The following is a 9,096-nucleotide window of genomic DNA, read 5'->3' as shown; positions in this document are numbered from 1 at the left end:
AATATCTGAAGATAATGTTATTATGTTATGGCGCAGTATAATTATCAAGTTTTCCGCGTTTCAAAAATTTGTAAGGTCGACTTGTTAAGTCTGGCACGAAAGGAAATGAAAGTATTTTCTTTATAAGAAGGTTACCAAACCGTGATTTCGTTCTTTTTCACATTTTATCTTACGTGTATCAGATATCTCTGTGTCTAGAAATAAATGATACATGTATACTGATAAGTTTTATATTATTTAACGACAGGAGCTTTTGACATATAAAGTATGCAATAGTATTTACTTCATACTGTAGTTTATAGCATGTTACACCTCAACAAACACAAAAAAATCCTTCATAAGGCTTAAATGATTTATTCATCTCCATATAAGAAAACTATTACCAAAAAACAAAAAATCCCCTTTTTTGGTGAGGTTCTTTGCAATTGATTGTAATAAATCAAATAACCTTATTTTCGTTCTTAATCCTTTCAAGCTAAATATCAGACTAATGCAATTATTTTGTAATAATACATTGTACTGCGAACTGTGAAGATGTCTGTTTTATATTGTTTCATACCTTTTCAATAATATTTACGTAAAGTGTTTTTAGGGTAAAGCTTATTATTCAGTTGAATTCTTGTTTGTTATTATCGGTTTATTTATCCTATAAAAGGTCATGGTAAGGCATTGGTCAAATTAACTCACAGTTCACATGAAAATGAAAGGATAGTCGTGTTTTCCATCAATTGTTATGCCATTATTATTGTTTAAGATTTGACTGTGTTTTACTCCTTTTTCCTAATCAATAGACATGATACAGAGTGCTCACGGCCAGTGTGACCTGTCGACAGGGGAAGGTTTCTCCTCCTTGGCACCTGACTCCACCTCTATAATTTTCAGGGGTCCGAGTTTTTGCCCTGTTCACAGATTTTTATTGTTTGAAGGATTACTGAAATTGATCACTATTCGTTATCTTCAACTTTGCCGTGTTTAATGATTAATAAAAGAAAAATATAGAGCACAAGAAATTCTACGATGAGATGTTTATTAGAAAGACATTTGTCAGATGGGAGAGTTAAAAAAACAACTTTGAAATAAAAATATTATTTTAAAATCGTGAAAGCAGAATTCCTCAACTTCAATTGACTTTCTTGTAAAATAATCACTTTAAATCATTCATAATTTCAAATTAAAGAAACGTGGATTGTAAGAGGTGACTGGATATGAAATAAAAATCCTCCAGAAATGGGACAAAAAGAGCTCGTAACGTATCACCCAAAAAATTACTTCATAATCGATGATAAAACCTTTTGCATCAAACGATATTTATAGATTATAGTTAGCAGGGAAAATGACAGATGATACAAAGAGATTATTTAGCGCTTGACATGGCATTTGATATCTTAAACATGTCATGTTGTATTATTCATTAAGGATACATTATTTAGCTTTAGTATTGATGTTACATTGATAAAAAGCTGTTGATTTCGATTTGCGAAATATTTGTCCGCGACAAATAAAAAGTAGTTTATATCACACCGCATCTAAGATGACACATCTGCAGAATTTCCTGACAAATTTTATCTTGGGTTTTAATAATCATTGAATAAATACATTCCATAAAATTAAATACATGTCTTTAAATGTAAACAATATGAACAGAGTGAATTTACAGTAATTTACTGATTCTCAAAATACTCTTTTTTCTTTTGCCTTTAACCGTGGAATAATCTGCAAACATATGAAAATGAGGACTTTAAAAGTCTGGATTGCTAAAAGAAAAATCGCGAAAATTCGGTTTCTGTATTAATTACAATTTACGGTTGAGTTTCATGGTTTTAGATGATTAATATATCTAGCTTTTATTTTTTTCTTATATATTACTCATCAATTGTTAGGCCATTAATTTTTTTGTATATTACTCATCAATTGTCAGGCCATTGTTTTCATACTAATTTGACCAAAAAATAATCCGTTTACCTGATCAATACAGAGGACCAACGGCAGGTGTGATCAGTCGACATGGGGGGGGGGGTATGATCAGTCGACATGGGGATGGGGGGTTACCTCCTGAAAGATGCTGTTCTCCTATTATTATAGGGTTCGTGAGGTTGATCAGGCTGTTAGTTATCTCCTAATACTGAATAATAAGGTGATATCATTGACATTCACTTATATCACTTAAGTAGTTTTGTATAGCATATCACATATTTATATAAAATAAAAAGTTGTTCGCATTATTTATACAGTACTTAAGACGCACAGGCTATATAATCTTGTAACATACACTGCACAACGCCTTTAAATTATTTAAATTCAATATAAACACACAATGTGACAATTTATGATTCAAAAGTAGCCACATAGGGTTAATAATGAATAAGAAAATGTATTATAATGCTACAATACCACAGACTATATACATTTGTACATACCTGAATATTTCTGCTGTTTATCCTCCCTCAGACTTCCGGCTAATGAGAGAGAACTGTTGACATATTATGCAATCCGTATCTAACGTCGGAATTCACAGTCTGTCAAGTCTAATTCCGCTTTGCGACGTCACAATACAAACACTCCCACGTGTTTCATTCATAAATCACGCCTGGATTATATACATACTAGACTGTTCAGGTAAAAAAGAGATAACTAACATAGATGTTATTGGACACCTATTAACATTCCGCCCAGTGTATAGTATCACCGTGAAACAGGTTATCACATATTCTTTAATTTATTTGTCAAGACATTGGATGATATTTAAAATTCATGAATTTAATTCTATCTGGCTTTTAAATATTTTGAAAAGCTTTCTTTTCATAAAGTTTAATTGTCTTCTCGGAAATTGGTTCTTAGTCTAATGCCAGGTGTGTGCATGTTTATCGATATTAAGAATATTTACTCTGAAATAGTGAATTTCTTTAGAATTTACAACTTATGATATCAGTGATGGGTTGAAGGGGGTGGGGCACACTCCCCCTTAAAATAATCAAATTCAAGGAAAATCATGGTTACATCTTTGAAAATAAATGAATTATCAGATAAAGGGGTATAAACATTTATTCCTATTTTCTTTCGTTGGGGGGAGGATGGGGGGCAAAGATGATCACAAGTAATAGTAAAAATATTTACTTAGTCTTTTTTTTACGCATGAACTCTCTAAAAGCCAAGAGTTTCCGGGAGATTCGCCCCTTGGACCCCCACCAAGACTTCACCCTGAAACCACTAGGGACCTCAAGGCGGCCCCAAACCCATTTCATAATCACCTTGCGCCCCTAACTTCAAATCCTACATCCGCCCTTGACTGCTGCGTGAAAATTTATCACCTACTGGTATTTATTGATGCATGTATAGACTGGTATACCATTTCAACTATTCCCCATAATGTAACTTAAGGTCGGATTTTTTTTTTTTTTTTTCAAATTTCAGATTTGTCACGTAAATCAAGATTTTCTTTTCCCCAGTGGCCATGAATGCATGACACATTCTCAAGGTGACAAAAAGTTATTGTTTTGGAAAATTTTTTAGTTTCACCTACAATGACATGGAGTCATGTTGTTGGTAAACATTGTGGTCAAAAGCAATATTTGAATGAATGTGGTCTTTGTAAAAATAACTTAGCTGACAGGCATGCTTAGAAAAAGTAAGCGATACAGACATTACATAATAAAGAATGAAATCTCTAAATGCTTCATTTATGGAGATTTGTAAATTCAAGCAATAGACCACCCCAATAAATTTTCCAAAATATGATACATGTATAACAGTGAAGAATTCAGAAAATCTCGAATATTTCAATCAAAAGTATGAAAAGGGCGATCTTTTTCAAAATATTTTTTTGAATTCTGAACATTATATTTCATTCCAAAAATGTTTTATTAAGAAAAAATTAAATTATTCTCAATGTAGATGCACATTATCTCTAAACTTCTGAAAACTTTTTGTGATTTATTTTCAGAATAAAAGGGAAAATTAGTGCACACACTCGCTATAATTGAAAGACGGCCGGGGTGTGATTTAAAATGTGCGCAAACAGACGTGATTATTTATACAATCGTTTAATTATCGAAGATATTTAATCATTTTTTTCTGCGAAAACAAACAGTGTATTAGTTATATCGTCATTTCTATATTTACATTACGATTAATCAGATATCTCTAGGCATGAAAATCCGTCAATTAAATTACTCAAAATGTAAATTTGATTTCTGACGCATTTTTAAACTCAAAATATAGAGTCGAACAAGTAACAAACAGTAAGAAATGATGTGTAAGTATGTAGTATTTGATCTTGGACGTCGGTTTATTCGGTCTCACCGACCTCCATGTCTCACAGTGGATTCGAACCAACAACTTAAAGATCGACTCCTTACTCGCGACACTAGCGCAAACGCTCTAATCATTGAGACACGCGGGAGACTGTATCCTTTGAAAGAAGACTATGAGTATAAATCGGATAATCATCTGTGGTTCAAGTTTGTTACACAAAATTTGATTAATAGTCTATGTTTAATATCATTTTAAAGCACCACAATCTGCTTTCTGACATCAACAGCACACGGTTGTGGAAACAAATTTAAATTTCACCTACGTGAAACTTTTAAAGAAGATTGTTTCGCACAAAATTTGTTCTATGGTCGACACCTTTTCTTCCTTTAAACGCATTTGCAAATTTCTCATACTCAGAAAGTAGCATTTGAAGTCGACTTATACTTTATATGCATATCTAAAAGAAATGATAAAAAATAGACTTAAGCAAAAACGCTCCATAACTTACTTGCACAAGGGATTTCCAAAAACCCGTAAAACAAACAAAAGTCATTCCAATATTCTTTAATTTTTGTTTTTTTTTTTTAATTATCTGCTTTGAAATTCAAATATTTCTCTACCGTTCCGAAAAAGAAGAGAATGTCATTGAAAAATATATAAATAAGATGGAATTTCAGCAAATTCTACATTTAGAGAAAATATCAACTGATGGTAACTTGACATACCATATCAACAGTTATAAAATAAAACATAAAATATCAACAGTTATAAAACATAACATATCAACAGTCATAAAATAAAACATAACATATCAACTGTTATAAAATAAAACATAATATATTAACGGTAATAAAATATAAAGATAACATATTAACAGTTATAACATAAAAAATAACATAATTATCAACAATTATAACAAAATGTAAAGATAACGGACAGTGATCGATCTTAAAAAAATCCATAAACAATACAAATATGTGAAGAGGGCATAAAACATGGACACCTGAATTCCGGACGTGGGATCATGTGCCTAGGAGGAGTGAGTATCCTCTGTTAACCGGTCACACCCGCCGTGAGCCCTATGGATTGATCAGGTAGACGGAACTATCCGTAGTCAATTCAGTACAAAAACGAAGGCCTCGTATGAAACAAGTGAGCCAAAATACGACCCATACCAGTCAACCAAGGTGGGTTCGATCTATCCTACCTGTACTGGATTTCTAAACTTCATAAACATCCTTACAAACAACGATACCTTTCTGGATCCAGTGCTCTACCAAGCCCATTTCCTTCTCCTTACAAATATATTGTCTGCAGTAAAGGATAAACTTCAGACGTAATGTGCTACAACTTATTCTAGAAGTGGTGTTAATCAGATGTGGATCCTCAAAGACTCGAAAGAATTTTTATAAACTTTAAAATCACCAAATTTTTCAAAAGTCTATAACATCAAAACGTACGACTTTTCTACACTTTATACAACAATTCCTCACGTCTAACGATGAATTAAAATCTAGACTTTTTGATATCATTAACAACTGTTTCTTAAATAAAAATGGAACTCGGAAATTTTCAAAAACCGCTCTGATTGTACACACAAGTACTCTGAAGTTTATATTAAAAGGATGCCGGAGTTCCTCATTGACAACATTTATAAAGTCTTCAGAGACCAAGTTTTCCAACAAACTGTTGGAATTTCGATGGGCACGAATTGTGCTCCTTTATCAGCTGACCTGTTTTTATATTCTCATGAAACAGGATTTATTCAAAAACTTCTACACGAGAAAAAGAAAACGCTAGCTGTGACCTTCAATTGGACATTCAGATATATCAACGATGTTTTATCAATTAACAACAGTTATTTTCATTCGTATGTAAACTTGAAATAAAAGACACTACAGAGTCTGCCACATCTGTTTCATATTTAGATTTTACTAACTATAGACGATAAAGGCCAATTGACAACTAATTTGTATGACAAACGAGATGACTTTTATAATTAGCTTTTCCACCGCCAACTTTCCTTATTAAAATAGTAATATTCCACTATCACCTGCTTATGGTGTTTATGTCTCCCAACATATTCGCAACTGAAGAGTTTGCTCTGGGTGCCATCAATTTTTAAAGCGAGGCAGGCTACTCACTGATAATTTGATGTTACAGGGATTTCAACAGCCTCGTTTAAAGTCAGCATTTCGTAAATTTTATTGTCGTTATGATGACCTTGTTAGCAAATATAACCTATCATTTTAAAAGTTTTAAACACTGAAATATGATTTTGAAGAATTTCTGCTTTGGAAAATGAACTGTGAGTATATGCTGGATTTTCAGACGTACAATTAAAAACAAGTTCTGTCAAAATAAAATTATAATAATGAACTTTAAAAACAAATTTAAAGCGATATTGTTACCAGCCTTGTCTGTGGGAACCATAACATTTTTTTTTGTAGTCGCTCTAACTCTAAAAAATAACAAATCAACAGTTATAAAATAAAATAATAGCATGTCAACAGTTATGAGAGAAAACATAAGTTAAAGGTTTAAACAAGAATAACTCCCTAGAATAAATTTAAATAGAAAGCATTTAATTCATTCTTAAAATGGTCTTAAGATGTTATGATAAGATTATGATATCTTATAAGCTATTTGTATTAAAGGTATTCACAAGTTAAATGGTTAATTGTCTTGGATTAAATTTAAAATGGAACCCTGTCAGACAAACAAAAAAGTCAGACCTATACTTCAATGTTTTTTTAAAATCATTTGCTCATCATGTATGTATACATTTTACGAAATCAACTTTTTTCTTGATGTCTTTAAAGCTAAGAAAAAAATGAGGATTTGTCAAAAATTTCGTGGACTTGAACGATAAAATTAATACTATGTAGACTGTGGTTACAAAGAACTTAAAAAAAACTTTAAGAAGTGATGAAAATTTTATCTTGATACTCTTTTCTTGACAAGATACCTTAGTATTATATGCTGACTAATAGCCATATACGAATTTAAAATTTCATGAATAGTCGATTTCAAACCACAATATTATAAATAGAGCTACACAAAAAATAAAGATTCTTACTTGACTTTGGCTGCTTTTCCTTTCATCTGAGTTCAATTATTACCGCATACCGCATAATTTCTACCTGGACCGCGAATCGGAATTAAATGTGTCTCTCCTCTCTGAATCATTTGCGCTATTCGAATATATATATATGTTTTTTTTTTAAATTAGATTGTAAATTGCGACAAAAAAAACAATCGCTCTCCCATTTTCCTGCGTCATTTTCCATAAAACTGACAAAATGAAGTAATAATTGTAATTTTGGGGTAGCAATTGTGTCACAAGACATGAGTGCCTCAACGTGAAAGACCAAAAAGAATAATAATGATAAAATAAAACAAATTGATTAAGAAGAAAAAACACATTGACTTTTTTTTTTTTAATTTTGATAAAAAGATAAATGAATGTTCTGTTAACATTTTCTTTACATGTTTGAAGAAGATATTCATCACATTGAGTTTTCTGCAATTTTCATAATAAAAAAAAGTAAAATAAAACATTTAACTAAATCAGAAAAAATATTTTAAAATCATCTAAAATACTTCATGTTTCGTTACTTGAAATCCAGATGATAAGTGGTTCTGTAAAGAAATTATGAAAAAAGACTCTGAGTGTAATGAACCACTTTAAGCGATTTTAGTTTGATTAGTCCACAAGAGATTTGATAACCGCTAGAACGTTTTAAAAAGCAATAGAAATTTAAGTACTGTTGTTGTAAAAAGAAAATTAATAGAAATTGAAAAAAGAGATGTATATTCAATATACAAATTGAGTTAAGACACAAAAGCAAGGCATTTGAATGCTGATTATTTTGTACTCTTAAGAAGAGAGAATACTTGCCACTTCAAAACCTAGATAAATACACTTTTCAAAATTCTATCAATGAAATTATCTCTCATGCAATAACATATCCGTGTATGGAAACATTTGAATTTCATTTTACCCCTTTGATAATAAATAGAACAAATGCTTAAAGCTTTATTCCATTTAACAAAATGCAATTTTCTCTGAATTACGAAAATCTACGTCATTACAATAAAAAAAAACACTCCTTGCAGTACTTTCCATTTATAAATTATCCATTATCAGTTACAATATGTGATGAAATATCAATATTTCTCATTGCGATTGCAATCCTTATATTCATTGGAGCTGAGATAATATAACATATCTCAGAATATTTAAGTATTCTGCACGATGCATTTTTTTCCCAGATCCAATTATATGATATTTCCTTAATTCTTCACGTAATTAAAATCCTCTACTCACTTTTAATTAGTAAATACTATGTTTGCAAACAGCGTGGTTTGTTGACACAATTTTACAAAAATGACAAGAACATTTTTCACTAACCAGACCATTAAAACAATTCAGATAAAAAAAAAAACGTAATTTGTTTTCAGCTGCAAACTAACTTAAGTACAATTAAGTTTTTTTTATGGTAACTGCGCTGTGTGAGATAATTAAGCTTTTTTCGTACACGCAAGCTAGTATATTTAAATACATAAGACTAAATTAATTTCATATTAATTTTTGGTAATTATAAAGTTATTAAGTCTTCTCCCCAGTTTTTCTAGAACATACTCTTTCCTTGTATCTGTCAAATGTCTCCATGTACATGTAGTTACATATATTCAACATTTAATAGTTGCTTCGAAAACTCCATAAAAGATCGATGATGTCTTTTCTCGACTTGTTGTACGCGGTTAGTTGTGTATAAATGACTTTATCGAGATGCATAATACGTGTTTCTCTATTATTATAGTGGGTAATGAGTGCTTACG

The sequence above is a fragment of the Saccostrea echinata genome, unplaced genomic scaffold (genome assembly GCF_033153115.1).
Source record: "Saccostrea echinata isolate AGI-Se365-2 ecotype Australia unplaced genomic scaffold, CSIRO_AGI_Sech_v1 ptg000012l, whole genome shotgun sequence".
Taxonomy (NCBI): domain Eukaryota; kingdom Metazoa; phylum Mollusca; class Bivalvia; order Ostreida; family Ostreidae; genus Saccostrea; species Saccostrea echinata.
Note: the sequence above shows the minus strand (reverse complement) of the source record.